Source organism: Lissotriton vulgaris, chromosome 2_1, assembly GCF_964263255.1.
Source record: "Lissotriton vulgaris chromosome 2_1, aLisVul1.2, whole genome shotgun sequence".
Taxonomy (NCBI): domain Eukaryota; kingdom Metazoa; phylum Chordata; class Amphibia; order Caudata; family Salamandridae; genus Lissotriton; species Lissotriton vulgaris.
In genome coordinates this window covers 919,385,875-919,403,847 of record NC_141687.1, presented here as the reverse complement: position 1 = coordinate 919,403,847, position 17,973 = coordinate 919,385,875, and positions in this window count along the sequence as shown.

The window sequence follows — 17,973 nt, the reverse complement described above, 5'->3', positions numbered from 1 at the left end:
GTGATGTAAGTCCTCTTGGGCAGGTTCAGGATCAGTCTGGCACCTGTGTTCTGGATCATCTGGAGTCTTTGCATGAGTTTAGTGGTGGTGCCTGGATAGATTGTGTTCCCATAGTCCAATCGTCTCGTGATGAGGGCCTGCATCACCGTTTTCCTGGTGCTGATGGGGTGCCACATGAAAACCTTGTGGATCATGCATAGCATGTTGAAGCAGGCTGATGAGACGGCATTGACCTGATTTTTTACGGAGAGTTCACTGTCCAGGATGATGTTGAGGTTGTGGACGTGATCATTCGGCGTGGGGATGGGACTGAGCTCCGCCTGCTACAAGGAGTCATTCCAGAGGGCAGTGTGTCTGCCGAATATCAGAACTTCAGTTTTGTCTGTGTTGAGCTTCAGGCAGTTGTCCTTCATCCGGACTGAGGCCTTCTTCATACAATAGTTGAAGCTGGTCTTCGTCGACATGGGGTATGCTGAGTGCGAGAGGGCCGGCTGGGTATTATGGGCATAGGAGATGATGTTGATGTAGTGAGATCTGACTATGTCTGCAAGTGGTGATATACAGATGTTGAAGAGGGGAAGACTGAGGGAGTAGCCTCGGGGTATGCTACAGATAGTGTGCTTGGGTTGTGAGGTGAAGGGAGGGAATTGGACTCTCTGGGTGAGTCCTGTGAGAAAGGATGCCATCAGGCTAAGTGCATCACCTGTGATTCCAATCTGGTATAGTCGGTCGATGAGTGTGTGGTGGGAGACATTGTCAAAGGCTGCTGAGAGGTCAAGCAGGATCAGCGCAGCTGATTCACGTCTGTCGAGTAGGGTGCGAATGTCATCTGTTTTGGCAATCAGGGCTGTATCGGTGCTGCGGTTGGCCCTGAAACCTAATTGGGAAGGATCCAGTTAGGTTGTTTCTCCAAAGGTGTTCGGTGATTTGGAGGTTGATGGCCTTCTCCAGGACTTTGGCGGGGAATGGGAGCTAAGCAATGGGACTGCAGTTCTGGAGCTCACTGGGGTCTGCTGAAGGTTTCTTAATGAAGGGTCTCACCTCTGCATGTTTCCAGGCTTCAGGAAAGGTGGCAGTGGTTACGGAGGTGCTGAAGATGGTGGTGAGTTGGTGGCTGATCTTGTCTCTTCTGAGGTTGGAAAGCCGGTGGAGGCATGAGTTTGTGGGTGCTCACGAGTAGATGGAGTTCATAAGGTTGGTGTGTTCGGTGTGTTGAGCTGTTCCCATGCAGTGAACGGGTGGTTGGCGGTGGTGGTTGATAGGATACTAAGGAGGTCAGAGGGTTGGGAATTGAAGTTTTTGTAGATGGTTGCTATCTTGTTGTGGAAGTAATCTGTGAGGGTGTTGCAGAGTTTCAGTGAGAAGGGGATCGAGTTTTCGGTGGATGACGAGCAGGTGAACTCTCTGACAATGTTGAAGAGTTCCTTGGTTTGGTTGCCACTGGTCTCAATCTGGAGGGTCAGCACCTCCTTTTTTTGTGGCTTTGAGCAGGTGGTAGTAGTCTTTGAGGGCAGATTTCAAAGTTGCTTGGTCGGTGTGGTTCCTGCTGGTGCTCCATCTTATCTCCATTTGTTTACACCTGTGCATCAATGTGCTGAGTTCCAGAGCGTACCAGCTGGCTCGTTTGGTGGGTCTGTGCATTCTGGCTGTTTTGATGGGAGCAGCACGTTCAGCAGCACTAGTGATCCAGGCTTTGAAGTTCTCTACTGCCTGGTCCAGACTGGTGGGGACATTGGGCTCTGGGATGCTGAAGGTGTCAGCCCATTGTTGCTGAATGACATAGGTCCATTGCTGTAGCAGTTGGGGTGGTGCAGGGATGTCCTGCAAGGGTGAAGTGTACGATGGAGTAGTCCAACCTGGTGAGGTCCGAGGTGTGGCTCTATCTGACTCTGTTCCAAGACATGAAGATTGGGTCCAGTGTGTGTCCTGCTTTGTGCATGGGGTCAGTGACCAGCTGCTTGAGGCTGTTGTTGTCCAGTCTTTCCAGGAGGTTGGTGGAGTTGGTGTCAGTGGAGTTGTCCAGGTGGAAGTTGAGGTCTTCAAAGAACACGTAGTGTTCGGATTCGATGGCGAGCAGGGTGATGAATTCGGCGATAGCATCACTGATGCTGGCTTGTGGTCCTGAGGTTCTGTATGTGAGGGTGCCTATGATGGTGGTTTTGCTGTCGGTGCATAGTCAAATCATCCTTTTTATTCCTTGCTGTCGGTGCTTTAAATGGGAAAAAATAAGTGCAGGCAATCACCAAACTGCGCAGTGGACTAAGAGCAGAGGTTGTGGTAGAGTGGGTGAGCAGGCCTAGGATGCAAGCCTTTATTGAGAATAGGATGTTATTGGTGTGCCATTACATGATCCATGAGCACACATGATTTTCCTTTATATTACCTCAGAGTAGAGAGATGTCTGTCTAAGGATATTTGTGCTCATCTCGTCCTTGTTGCTCCCCTCTCTGGTTCTTCCTTGTTTCTTTTCCTCTTTCCCAGTCTCTCTTATTCCTGTTTGAGCTCTTTCCTCTTCCCTCTCTCTCTTTCTCACTCTGACTCCCCATCTCTCTCTCTCCTGACTCCTTACCCTGTTTTGTTCCTCATGTGTCTTGGACCCTGTCCTTTCCCAGTCCCATGTCTTGACATAATGTCATGCCCTTTCTCTTATTTCACTTGATCTCTCTCTTCTTTGTCTCACCCTTCCAGTACCAACATCCCCTTTCTCTGATACCTCTAAAACTATACTGCGCTATAATTACCCTGCCTTTCTTACTCTTTCCTGCCCTCTCTCTTTCTCTTCCCTTTCCTGCATTTCACTCTCTCTTCTCCAAGTGCAAGTTCCACTGAGGAAAAGGTGTCCCTTTCTATGCCTTTCAAATGCATGTAGACTGACTCACATCATTCAAACAGTGCAGAAATAATGATTTTCTTTTTCATTAAAATGTTTTTTTTTTTAATTTATGTTACTCAGAGTATCAGTGTTCTCAGAGCAGCACTGATTTTAAGATGGCACTGCAAGTAAAGAAAATTCTTTGTCATCAATTTCCTTGGGCCTTTTAATGGAGGAGTCCTGGAAGGCAGGTGACACACTACATAAAGATATTGATGGAGCAAGAATTCAAGAAAATAGAACTTGCTCGGATCAAATCCTCAATAACAAGTACTAATCTCTAGATATACAAAATCTGTAAGCAAGTAACATACACACAACATTTACATATGGGGAAGAGAGCTTTTTGCATGCTTAAATAACAAAGAATAATTTGCAGCGCAATCAAATCCCGCTTTAAACCGAAAATGCTTCTGCACATGTGCAAACCAAACCCTACATGCATAACCATGTGATTAACTCATTTGAGAGGGAAAATCTCACGCATGCGCATGAATTACTAACCTTAGGTCTTGAGGCACCACTTGCCTAGCCTATGCTTGCCAGAACTTTAAAAGAAGACGTTGCTGCTACTGCTTTTGCTTAAAGAAAGATAACTTAACAATGGGATAGAGTAGAAGTGGGTGTTAAACAGTGACAATCACATATTTTGAGAAATTAACATCTGTTTGTTTCCTTTATAATAGTGTATGTTTGGGCCTAAGGTGCTGAGCCAATGAAAAAGATGGCGGAGAAGATTTACATCAGTTAGGACATGCGCAGTGTGGTAAAATTGTGACCCGATGACCGGATCATTGACAGGCTGCCAAGAGCAAATGACAAGTCGTTGTGGGAACATAGTCATCGACTGTAGAATCCTATTGAAAAAAATTATTTGATTTGATACATCAGATGCATGGAAAAATTTTAAGGCAGAATAATAAATTTGCTAAAGGGGAAGGATTTTTCTTAATAAAGAATTGGTTAAGAAATTAAGCATGACAGCATGGGGTGAAGACAACTCCCCTGCCCCGACCCAATCACAGTCCATGATTCATTCATATTTGCAACATTTGAGGGTGGGATATGCAGAATTAAAGAGTATTACTAGATGGATAAAAGTTTTAGTTGGAGCTGCTGCTGTTGTGCGTTCACCATGAGAGCGAACGTCGATGCTGAGTGAGGTGTGGGCGAGACCTGCTGCTGCACAGAATATGAACTGAGTGGGAAGATTCATTTTTGAAAGACAGCCTGATTAGATTGAAGACTGCGGAAGAATATCGAGGAGGGAGAGAGTAAGAGAGCGTAGTGCTCCGGTGCGTCAGGGTTCTAGAGCAGTTTAGTAAGTATTATTCTATCCTGATCCTGTCCTATAGTCTTTGTCTCCTTATTCTTAATCAGGAGACCTCCACCAGCCCTCTGGCCAGAGGGTTGGGTTTCCTGTTTCACCACTTGGTAACTATTATTCTGTCTTATATTAGCATATGTATGATTTATTATGCCCTTTGTCTCTTTATCTTTCCACTCCTAATGCATTGAATTGTTGGGTGTGTCTGTGAATTTAATGAGTTTGATAGATGAACATTTTCTCTCCCATGAAAGTTGAATTTGCACTGTAAATCTGTACAAATGAGAGTTCATTTAGACTGAGATACTAGATAAAATTCATTGAATCTTACCCAGAGTCTATGATTATTTTGATGAAAGTTATGTCAAATTTGTTAAATTGTTAATATCACCATCAACTACTCGACTAATGGTCCATTGACCAAAGGAAAAGTGTTGATATGTGAAAATGAGTTAGGCATTGACTAATCAAGATCAAAGTGAATATAAAACATGACCCCCAGTGGAACAGCCAGGAAAGTTGAATGTGTATATGGGCCCAATATGAATTTATTGTTGACTCTGAAGTGTTAATCACTGGCTTCTACTGGATCAATATCACGAGGATCCGAGCAGGTAAGAAAGGTCTGGAAAACACAACCGTCTTTTAGCCTGAAATGCGACTAGCCCTTTTACATAGCTATCAGTCGATTGCCTGATTCCCCTGTGGATTAGTCCCCACTTTACCATCAAGGACAATATGACTTCTATGTTACTAGTCATTTCAAAGCTCCTGACCAAACGCAATCTGAAAGAAAATAGACGGGTATACAACATTGGAACATCTTGGTGGGAAACACCCAAGATTTAGGGGCTGTTTAAATTGTTCTTGTTAACATGCTTGAATGTAAATTTATCTCATGACAATATCCTAAAAAACTTGCATGGGTCTGATCATGATGGATCAACTTTAGACACCCTATTTGTGAGCTGGACCATTTGTTATTTTTAGTGACTAGTGGGACCAGTGTTGGTGAATTCAGTGCTTAATTTGTTAAAAAAGAAGTGCAGGTGCTGAAAATTTTGCCAAGGAGGCCACAGCTCACTACTTCCTCCAGTGAGCCCCACTTTTTCCTCCAGTGGGCCCCACTTTCAACACTCTCACTGCCTCAGTTTCTATCTTCTAACCTTGATCTGTTGTCTGTCCCCTACGTCTTTACTCCAAGAGTCGATCTTCTAACCTCTCTAATAGTTTTCTATCATCTTTGTCACACCTGGTGTGTTACCTTATTCCCTGTATTTCTGATTTGCCCTCTATTCATTCTACCCCTGCCCTTTTTTCTCTTCACTTGTATCCATGCTCTGCTCTCTCTCCCCTCTATCTTGGCTCTTTACGATCACTCTTCTAGCAGTGATTAGCTGGGTCTCCGTTTTATCATTTGTCTTCTTTTTTTCCTCTACATCCTTTCATTCTACCTTCTCTCTTCTTAATGCTCTCTTCTTCACATCATGGCTTCTTTCTCTTTGTATCTGATTTGCTCTCCTTCTCTTCTACTTAGCACATCTTATCTTTCTCCTCTCCTGTTGTTTCTTTCTCCTCTTTACTCCTGCTCTCTCTCTCATCTATAACACTGCTGCTGCCTGTGACCCCTGTCGTCAGCCTGTACATGTCACTGCTATTTTGAACTCTGCGTTTTCCTTTTGTTTTTCCTAAAGAAGAGGAAGATGACATGTGTTTTACTTTCTTACCTAAACCGAGTGCAAAAACAAAATGTATACCAAACGAAAATTCTTTTTTTGCATATATTAATCAGTGCAGTATAACTGGGTTATTTGCAGAACAGGTAGCTGCTCGAGCACAGCAGGTGATGTCACTACTAGTGATGCCTGTAATTAGTAGGTCCAGGGAAGGCGACGGCATTTGCATCCACGGCTCAGCTTGCTGTGACCCTGCCTGCTACAGCACAGGCATTGTCCCCAGCTGTAATGCTGCCAATTCCGGTAAGTATGGCTGTGGTGCCTACTGGACTAACGCACGCTCAGCAATTACCATGCTGGGGTGCAGCGCACAGATTCTACAGGTGAGGCCATGGCGCACAAAAGTTGTGTTGGGCCACAGCCGCATCGAGCACATTAAGGATAGCAGCAATGCAGGGCTGCTGTATATGCTACTCTGGCTACGCAACAAGTAGAAAGTCCACACTTACTTTCATTTATTCTTCCTCAAGAGCCCTCACTCCCAAGTTCCAAATGTGCTCTCGCAGCTTACTTGCCTCAGCTCCGTCTTGAGCCAGCCACCAGCTACAATTATCCAATGGGAGGCTTGGGCTCAGGCAGTGGCATGGTGCAGCAGACTCTGGGAATAGAATGCAAGCCATAGTTTGTCGATGACTTCTTGGATTTGTGATCAGCGTGATGACATCATCACTAACTTGGTGATACACAATCATGCCTGCCTGGATAGGCGTATGCTGGCCTGTCTATGAACATTTACCAGCCAGAAACCATGCAATGTATGTGATTCTTTTTATTTTGAATTTGAACAATTAATATTGAGACCACCTCCTGCAGGGTCAGAAATTGAAGCCCCGGCCCTGGGAAAGAAGTGCAGGTGCTGAGCACCTGAAAGCTCCTGCTCAAATTAAGCACTGGGTGAATTAATCGATGCCCACCTGTCCATATCTGTGATGGGGTATGGGTCATGAGGTGGAGCTCCATAGTGTACGCCTTTTCCTCACGACATATCATTAAAAGTGTTTTGTTTTAGGTGTGTCCTGGTAGTCAGTCCCCTGCACACTTAAGCAGAGGGCTGACGGTGGGAAAAACAGATATGCGAGCTAGTTTGCTTCTTGCATGCCTGCGCACTTGGCTGAATGTCTTAAGCATTCATTACTCCACGTTAATCCTTTCTGACACTGATGAATGTTTGCACAGCTGCTTCGGCATTTCTGCCCTCCTTCACGGAAGATAATTCACTTTATTATAGCAAGCTTTTTTGTCTGCGGTCCCATGTTTTATTGTGTTTGCTCTTTTGTTTCTGTATGGCTCATTTATGTTTACGTGGCTACTGTTTGTGTGAATTATTGTTTATTTCTGATACCTGTTGTTCCTTTTCTCAGCCCCTTTCTCTCCAGTGGGCAAATCAGCGAAGAATTCTACCACCCCAGGTCTAAGCCAGGTTTAAAGAGGGAACTCCTGCCTAACCTCTCCATTACAGCTTTGTGGAACCCTTTTACCCACCAAACAAATGCAACATTACATTTAAATGTTAATTCTCAAAATATTTTCATCTCATTTTCATATTTTCCCATTTTCTATTTCAAAAGTTTTTATTGGACGTTTCAGGGTTATATAACATACAAATCAAAAATTGCAATGTACATACAATCGATACTTGTAAATACACATCATTTAGCATAGGAATGCATTATGACCCATGGTGGTGGTCATTCGGGACGATCTTGAAGACAATATGGAAAACCACCAAGCAGCTTCCTAGGCTGGGTTCCTGAGGGGCTACAAAACAAATGAGTTGGAGATGGAAAGGAAAGGAACGGAGCAGATAAGAGGAAGAAGGAGAAAAAGGAAAGAGAGGGTAGAGGTTAGAGGTGAGATGTAAGAGGTGAGAAGCTAGATGTAAGAAGTTGGACGTTAGATGTCCACCACGATGCGGCTTGGCAGTCCCGGTAACGAGTGACTGGTTATTTAAGCTGTGCAAAAGTATAAGCGGCTCCCCTGGAGCTGTAGGAAGAAACTGGGAGCATGAAGTTTCACGGTGGTTTGTGGGTTTTGAAGAAGATATCTAGTGAGTTCCAAAGTTTCCTTTCTGAAGTTCGCCCTGGTGTGTTTTGTAAAGTGATATTATCAGCTCCTCGGAGGTTAATCACCCAGTTTAGCCAGCAGGCATAGCTTGCCTTTTTGGTGTCCTTCCAATTATTTAGAACGACTTTCACAGCTGCCGTAAAGAGGAGGTCAAGGAGTGCCCTGTCTATTTCTGGGAGTTGGGTCTCTTTAGTAAATCCGAAAATAAGATAGGGGAGTTCCTTGGCAGGTGAGATATTAAATACTTTGTGGACGAAGTCAAATACCCTTTCCCAAAACAGTGAGACACAGTCGCATTGGAGTATAAGGTGTTCTAGATCTCCTTCTGCACGCTTACAGTTCCAGCAGAATGCGTCTGGGCTGAGTTTATGTGCATATAGGCGAGCCGGCGTCCAGAAGACTTTATGCATGAGCCAGAACTTGGCTTGTGATAACGTAGGGCTTATTTTATGGCTTGTGCAAGATCTCCACGCCGTGGACCACTCCAGCTCTGAGATGGAGAAGGAGGCGACTGACGACCAGAACTGCATTGTTTTGGTATTCAATGTTGATGATTGCGGGCTCAATAATTTGTATAACCTTGAGACCTGGTGGCCTATTTTATTTAGGGAGGAGAGGAGTGAGGGAAGAGCTGGGTGTTTGGATGTCAGTCCCGCTTTTGTGATGGCAGTTTTAACGTTGAGGAATATGTAGAAGTCGGAACTATCAATCCCAAAGTTCGATTGGATTTTCGTAAAGGGTAGAGGGTAGCCATTGTCATAGAGTTGGTGGGGGAAGAAGATTCCCTTCTTGATCCAGGTTGGGTTAAATAGTGGTTTACCTTTGTAGGTGATTGAGGAGTTTTTCCAGATCGCTTCCCACCTAGATTTCCTTATCGTTGAGTCTAACAGTTTATCTACTCTGAGTAGGGCTATTTTGGTGTTGGTAAATATGGGTTTTGAGCATGGGATCTGATTCGCTTTCATTGAAAGGATCGAGATGGGAGGCATGCCTTCCAGAAGCGCTTTTTCGACATCCAACCACTCCGGCGAGTAGTCCATTGGGGGGGACAGCCAATAGGATCCTTGTTTTGCTAAAAAGGCAATTTGATATCTTTTAAAGTCAGGGAGGTTGACTCCGCCCATGGATTTATCTAGTTTCAGTTTTTGCAGGCTGATACGTGCTTTTTTCCCTTTCCAGATGAAATTGTTAATAGTTTTATCTAATTTATTATGAAATTCTTGGGACAGCATTAAGGGGAGCATGGTAATTAGGTAGTTTACTAGCGGTGTAATCATCATCTTGATGGTCTCCAGCCTACCCCACCAAGTGATGAAGCGGGGTGACCATCCGTCTAGTTGAGTTTTTATTTTTTCGAGAGTGAGTTTCTCATTATGTAGTAGGGTTTCTATGATGGAGCTTCCAAATTCTATACCCAGGTATTTGATGTAGTTGTTTTGCCACACTAGACCTGATAAACCTAAAGATTCTTTATTAGTGAATATGTTGAGGGGTTTAACTTCAGATTTATCCCGATTCAGTTTGTAGCCTGAATGTTTAGAGTATGATTCTATAGAATCCATCAGTGCGGCTATAGAGGTATCAGGGTTTTCAGTGACTATCAGAATATCGTCTGCGTAAGCAGCAAGTTTTACAGTTTTATCCCCGAAGTTGATGCCACTAACATCTGCATTCTGTTGTATGTCGCGGAGGAGAGGTTCCATTGCCAGAAGGAATAGAGAGGGAGATAATGGGCAACCCTGTCTAGTTCCTTGTTCGAGAAGGAATGGTTCTGATAATGAACTGTTGATGGCAATTCTAGCCGAAGGGGAGGCGTACAATGACATGACCATATTAATAAAAGTCTCACCCATGTTGAATATGTGCATGCATTGGCGGAGGAAGAGCCACGACACTCTATCAAACGCCTTCTCCGCGTCCAGGGTGATTGCTACAGCGGGGGCATTTGAGATTTTCGATTTCTCCAGTACATGACATAGGAGTCTCGTGTTGTCATTAGAAAGGCGATGTTTCAGGAACCCCACCTGTGAGTTATTTATTAGGGCGGGTAAAACTTAGTTTAGTCTGCATGCTAGAGCCTTCGCGTAAATCTTGCAGTCCAAATTTATGAGGGATATCGGCCTATAATTCTTAGGAAGTAGGGGGTCTTTCCCATCTTTGGGGATCACTATTATTGTCGCTTCACTCATCGTGGGGGTAATTCTGTTTGACAGTGAAAATGAATGGAACAGTTTAAGGAGTCTTGGGTTAAGTTGTCCTTCAAAAGTTTTATAAAAATTGGCCGTGAAGCCGTCAGGCCCCGGAGCTTTATTGTTCTTTAGTGTTTTGACTGCAGAAGAGATTTCTGTTATAGTCAGTGGGGCCCCTAGTCTGATTTTGTCAGGTTCGGTTAACCGTGGGAGTCTGATTGAGTTTAGATATTTGTTACATTCTTCCATGTCGAATTGGTTATTATTTTTGTAGAGCTCCTCATAAAAGGACTGAAATGTGTGAAGAATGTCCTTCTGTTTGGTTTTGGTGTTATTGGATTGGTCTCTAATCGATGTTATGTGGAATTGCTTCCTTTTGTGTTTAAGATAGGAAGCAAGGAGTTTCCCTGCTTTGTTACCCTCACAAAGTCTTAATGCCTTGAATTTGTTAATCCACACTCCTGCTCTTTTACTAAGAATGGCGTTGTATTTATATTTCAGGTTCGTCAGTTGGTCGATGGTAACTTTATTGTTCAGATCACGGGAGTGTTGCAACTCTAGTTGCTTGATTGTTTTCTCTAGAGAGTCCAGTTCGGAGTTTAATTCTTTATTCATACGGGCCCTGATACCTATCAGTTTCCCTCTTAATGTGGTCTTGAACGCGTCCCATACTAAGGCGGGGTCTGTTTCTGGTTGTGAGTTTATCTGGAAATATTCTTGTATGCATTGTTCTATGCTTAATTTGTTCTCTGGCACTGAAAGTATCTCATCGTTGAATCTCCATCGTCTGGGGGGGATAAGAGAATGGGAGCCTGCCAATTTCATATGGATACCCGCATGGTCTGACACCAATATGGGGGCTATATCAGTTTCGTCGATGAGGTGTGTATGAGAGTCGGATATCAAAAGGTAATCAATTCTTGAATAAGAATTGTGAGGAGGGGAGTAGAAAGTGTAGTCACGGCCATCTGGGTGTTGGAGGCGCCATGAGTCATGTAGGTGGAATTTGGCACACATTCGTTTCAATGCCTCGTGGGCGCGTGGGGGGTGGTATGTACTTTTGGATTGCCTGTCTAACAAGGGATCTAATGGTAGGTTAAGGTCTCCTCCGACCACTAGTAGTTCATCTTGTGGAATATTTTCAAGTTCTTTCGACACATATTCCCAAAATTCAGGCATATCTGTATTAGGGCCGTATATATTTGCCACATAGATATGGTCCTCGTCTCTTTGAAAGTGTGCAATACTCAGTCTACCCTCGGAGTCTATTGAGTGTGATATCAGGGATAAGTTTGCCTTTTTAGCAACCAGGGTGATCACCCCTTTTTTCTTTTGATTCGCGGGGGAGCAAAGTGTCAGTGAGATCCAGTTTTGTTTAAGATTGTCAGCATCAATCTGGGATAATTTGGTTTCCTGCATGAGTATTATGTCTCCTCTAGTCTTGGCTAAGTAATTTAAGATTTTTTTGCGCTTTACTGGGTGATTAAGCCCCTTAACGTTTAGCGAGACAATATGTAAAGAGGCTGCTAAGTTCTTATCTGAAGCCATGGATATTTGTTCGGATTATTGTGGTGATGGGCCGCCACGAGATATTGTGTGGATATGGTCTTACTGTAACGTGAATTTCCGCACACCTAGGTAGTCTGTGTTCTATGGAAGCACCAATAGATAGCGCTGCAAGCCTAGTAAGGCCTTGGGACGCGTTGCACACATCGCGGTGGTAGAGAATAATTAGTAAGTAAGAGGAAGGAGTGAAAGTGCGAGTGGATAAAGAAAGGAAAGAAAGAAGAGTAAAGAGTAGATGAAGAGTAGTACATCGCAGAGATACACCTGAAACAACTGTTTTTTCAACCCTAGAGCCCTCCCCCCCCAACTGAGTCAACCCCTCCTTGCAGCCCTCTCCCCTCCCACCCCAACCCCCCTCCCCAAAACTCGAACTGAAGAGCTGCGACAGCAGTGTCGTCTGCGCCCACACAGGGACATATGTAATAAAGATGATAGATGACCCATAGTACGGTATCCTTCTGTTATATTTTGTGTTCAAACATCTTGGTAAAATTCTGATAACATTAAGAGATTAAGAGATAGAGCAACTTAAGTACATACAACTTTTATCATTTAACCATTTGACTCAGTACTTCGGGCACTCCGAAGGATGTCCAAAGTAACACCATATTTGAAGGAATTTACAAAGTAACCGTAGAACTTCCTACTTAGAGAGCCCCTCTTTTTTTTTGCATTTGATAGCTGGAATTATTGCTAATAGTTTCGGTTACATCATAACGTAAGGCTAAGTGCAAACAATCAAGCGTGTGTCTCTTGCTTAAAGCTAAGTAAAGCAACTACCTGGTAGATCACCCTCGTATTACAATCGGCTACATCAAGTTGTCGGTGATATTTAACGTAAATAAAACTCATCGACTTATAGGCAGCCAAAGTGTTAAGAGGCACAAGACAGTTGATCACTGTAAGTTTTGCATTGTAGTGCTGGAGCCCTCTCCTCCTTCATCTCCAGCGTTCAGACATACCTGTCTCTACATGACTGTATATGACTGTATGTAGACAATATATTGTAAGTCGCTTGTTTAGTCCCACAGCAGAATGTCAACAGGCTATCAGTAGTAGCTGATGGTCCTAGGAACTCTAGATACTTATAGCTAGTGATAGTTAGTGATTGCTAATGATGTGGGGTGCAACTCAGTTTAGCCCTGCACGTAGAGAAGACCATGTTTACAGATTACAGAGTACAGAGTACGATCAGTGAGGCTAAGTTTTGTCTATGGAAGACAATGAGAGTCGAGGGCATGCTGTTAAATGCCGTTAAGGCTGGAGGCTGGAGTGGCAGGCCGCCTGTATTCACAGTTCAGCATTCGGACGTACCTGTCAATAAGATCGTTAAAGACGAGGGCTATAGATAGTCCTAACTGCCTTTTTCTTGGGCATCTGTTTTTCTTTTATTGGATTGACCCCCAAACGTGTCCATTTCTTGTTGTGGTTTGTCGCTTAGGTAGCATGCTAAGTCGTGCGGATTGGTGAATAGATGGGAGCGGCCATGGTCTGAGATCTTGAATTTTGCTGGGCCTGCAAAAGAAAACTGAATATCTTTCGCCCGTAATTTCTCTCGTAGTGAAAGGAAGCCTTTCCGTGTTTCCACCGTTTCCCTTGAATAATCCTGGGTAAATGTGATTTTGTTACCTTCCCAGCTGATGTTGTGGTTTGTTCTAGCATACCTTAGAATGGCTTCCGCGTGCTGGAACCTCAGTGGTTTGCATATGAGAGGTCGAGGGCCTCTCATTGTGCGGTGTGGGAAGGTCGGCACTCTATGGGCTCTGTCTAGCTCCAATCCGTGCTGGAATTGTATCCCCGTAACAGAGGGAATCCACGCTTCCAGAAATGCTATGCACGAGTCAGCGTCCTTTTCTGCATTTTCTGGGATCCCGAAGATTCGCACATTTCCTCTTCTGTTGCGATCTTCCAATTCCGAGGTTTGGCGTCTGAGATCGTTGGTGGTTGTTTGGAGACGTTGCGTAATTTTAGCGCCCGTCGTGGATTTGTCTTCGATATCGCTAATTCTTTGCTCTGCCTCGTCTTGGCGTAGAGACAAGGACATATTTTCCCATTTTAAGCAATTCTAATGCACCTGAGAAAGGGCTGCAGAACATGCAGATTTTATAAAGACTGGGACTATTACCTCTTTTAAACGGAGGTTCTTGGCTTTACTGACACACCAGCCCATCAGCACAGCAGCGCACCGGTCTACCAGCCCACTTCTCGCCGCACCCGCTCCGCGGGTGCCGCTTCGTCGGTGGGCGTTGGTGGAGGCAGCATTTTGGAGGAGCATCCCAGCATCCAGGCGGTAAGGGGCGCGAGGAACCAGCGGGGCTGCGAGCGTGCGGGGACTTCATTTCCCAGAAGTCCCTGCAAGACCGACGGAGAGCTTCCGGTCCGCTCTCCCTGCTGGCCCGCCCCCCGCCCTTCTCACCCCCTACATAACAACATCCTACTCCCGCAGCGCGGGATGCAGCCCGGGCGAAGACGGGGCAAAGACAGGGCCGTTTCAGGCCGTTACAGACCGAGCAAGACCGGACCGGGCCACCCCCCTTGGCTGCGCCTCGTCCTATACTCAAGTAAAATTCTCATTTGACAAAGGCTACACCTACCACTTCAAGAATGTCCGTTCGTGCTACACGAAGTAAGACTACAAAAAATGGCAAAAAAGCCACAGGTACTCTGGACGACTTTATCACAAGGACTAGCCTTTCTATCGATAATGAGATTACTAAACTCCAACATAGAGTCTCCGTAGAGTTAGAGTCCGCAAGAAAATTGTCAATTGAACTGGCATTGAAAAAGAAATCCTCACTAGGTTATATTGCAACTTCCAAAACCCCTGAGCGCGCTACCGGCCCTGTACCTATTATTACCTTGGCTGAAGTACATTCTACCCATGATGAGTTAGCTTCCACTGTCAACTTAGAAGTAGGCAGCCCAAGTGTACATGATAGTGTAGCATCAGAAAAAAATCTTCCCTCTGAGCCACTGAATGAGGCTAATGTGGGGGTTAAGGTGCTGGGGGGAGCTGGTCTGAGCGATACCCATGAAACCCGAGAGACTGTTAAGTCACCACCCAAACAGAAACGTAAACGTAAAAATCTATCCGTCTACGCCAGAAAAAAGGCTAAGGTAGCATCAAATCAAAGTCTCCTAGGGGGGGCCCCCCAACAGTCTATTGTCATCCCTACTACTGGGACTGAACATATGTCCTCTAATAATCAATGTAACTTAGACAACATAGAGCCATCAAGCCCGGTACAAAGAGTGGATCATTTAGTAGAAGAGGGTGAGAACATCTCTACATCCAGGTATTCCACACAAGGGGATAGGGAAGAGTTTTTGAAAATAGTCTGGGAAACGCTTAAAGCACTTCTCAGGCCATTAGAAGTCAGGTTAGCTGGTATTGAAAACCAATTACTTGAGGTAGAGAAGAGGGTCATAACGTTAGCAAGCCTAAGCCTTAATGGCAATGATCCTTCCCTACAAGCTCCAACTTTGGCACCCGTGGTATCCTCATATACCAACCCATTTAGTGTGCTGCAACAAAAAGAAGGGGTAGTTAAAAACAAAAACTCCAACTCGAAAGTTAGCGCCCAAACAGCACCTATTACCACACCTTTGAACGTGCCACCTGCAAATATAACTAACAAATCACAGCCGTCTGTTGCTGCTCAATGTAAAAAATCGCAGCCAGTAAATGTGGCTGTTACTAATCCTCCAGCTCCTAAATCTTCGGTTTCCCAGAAGTCCTTGCCAACAACTAGACACCCCAAGAGTAATAATACCCAGGGCCCTAACAAATCCATGACTGATAGATCCCAAGCTAATAGAATAGATGCACACAATCACCAGTCAGCTCATCCCTATAACAACTTTAGGGGAGGATATATTGACCTGCCCCCTGATGCTAGTCCATTTGTCATCGTCCTCACTGGTGTCCCCGAACTACAAAATCAAAATGAAGAGAATTTTGCTTCATTAAAAAATAAGGTGATTTATTGGTTAAATTCAAATAAACCGATTCCAAATCACATGAAAAGCAAAATTCTGATGGTACGCAGGGTACCATGGGTTGGTCAAATGACAAAGTCAATTCCGGGTGACTGTATAGTCATCTCATTTGAGGAACCCCACAGTGCGGACCAGATTTGTGCATGGAAATCGTATGGTGACACATCTCCTATTATAGCTAGACCCCTTTCATTTTGTTATCCTCCTCCGAGGGTTCCTAAGTATGGTTCTGGTTGGAACACTCCAAATCTGTACCATGGCTATGCACCAAATCTGGCCAGACAAACTGAGCTAAACATGTGGTCTGGAATTCCTATTTTCAATAGGTTCAGCTGCCTAGATGCAGTTGACTGACTTGAGATCATACCAAACTGCATCCCTATGCTTTATGATCTCTATTGTACATTGGGCGTGGGGCATGCTCATTTCAGTCGAGGATATAGCACCTTATACAAGCAAAGCAATCCTGAAGGTAACCCAGTATGCCCTATCACGCCTAAAGTTTGCTCTGGTGAAAACCCTAATTGTGCAGTAGGGACTGTGACAATAAATGCAGGGAACCAAATAGATAATCTACACCTAGATAGTGTTGTTCCCCTGTCGGCCTTAGTAGTGCCTACTGCTATTTGTGACCTACCTGATAATGAGCCAATTCCAAAACTGCACTTTATATCCTGGAATATTGCTGGAGTAGGCAAAAACTTGAAGGACCCTGATTGGGCATATTATGTTGACTCTAGTGATTTTTGCCTACTGCAGGAAACTTGGGCTATGGACATTCCGCACAGGATGGGTTTCAAAACCTTTGGTAATGTGGCTACACAGTCTGAGAGGGGAAGGCCATCAGGGGGATTGATCATATGGATCAAAATCACATTAACTATAAGGGTTGAATATATAGATACAGGAACCCCTGACATTCTAGCCCTAAAGATCGTTACTGTAAAGGGGTGTGAATATTACATTATTAACGTCTATAATAGACCCATGGGTTGTTCTAGGGTCTCACCTACCTTGGAAACTTTGGATTCCTTTTTGAAAACGGTGGTCGGTGATGTCCCAGTGATTCTGTAGTAGGGGATCTCTGTGTATAGTCATAATCTAGTGAATAGTCCCGCCCATGTGCGTGGACCCCGGAGCAATCAAAAATAATCTCTTACAGTGTCAAAAAATGCAGAAATGCATAGACACTTAAGAGAGAATTTAAAGACATATAATGCAGCCCCAAACAGGCTACACTGTCCAGTACTTCAGCTAGAAATTCCACCAAAAAAATCCACAAAACAGCAAAGCCTGTCCAGATTTTCATTTTCTTAAGTACAAACCCCTCTGGGAGATAGAGAGGAAGACCTGGACAGACAAGCCCCATAGGCTGCCATTATGTGTCTCAGAATAGGGTACTGTGCCTTTAAGAGAACTTTCCAGAACTTCACAGTATCCCAGAATGCCTTGCAGGTCTCCCTTACTTTCAGTTCTTTTTTCCGGCTCCTGCTAGCAGGACCCTGGAGCATTGAGCTCTCCCTATTCAAGGGTTTTTGTTCTAAAATCGTTTTTTGTGTACTTTATCTGTACATTACAGCTTTCTTCTTGACTTTTTGGCACTCCTGGGTCGAAATAATGCCTGCATTATTTGATAAATGCCCAAAGTGCTCCAGGAAGAAGGCCAAGACAGATCCCCATGAGGTCTGTATCCTCTGCCTTCCCTCTTCCCACATCCCTGAGGAGTGTGAGATCTGCCAGGGTTTCTCTGGCAGGACCCTGAAAGACAGAAAGAAAATCAGGCTTCAGGGACTAGAAGAAAGGAGACAGAAGGCGCAAGGTGGGTCTGGAGGGGCTTCTTCTGCCCATGCTGAGGCCCCTGGGGGGCTCCCCGGGGGCAGGAAGCCCAGCACACGTCCCCATTCTCCGTCTGGGTCGGTGGCACCCTCCAAGACGTCGAGGGGGAAGTCCAAGGCCAGCTCCCCTTCTCCCCAGGGCTCTGGGTCGAGAAAGCGTCGACCGTCGACGTCGAGGGACCTGCATAGACCGCCGTCGGACGCTGAGATGGTCTCGTCGTCGCTGTCTTCGGCGTCGACGTCGAGCGATCGTCGTCGACAGGACCGGCGTCGACAGGATCAGCGTCGACGCACGCCGCCGAGGCAATACCGTCGATCGCCTTCCAGGCACAAACCTTCATCGTCGTCGAGGGGATCCTCGTCGTCGAGCCCGCCGTCGACGCTG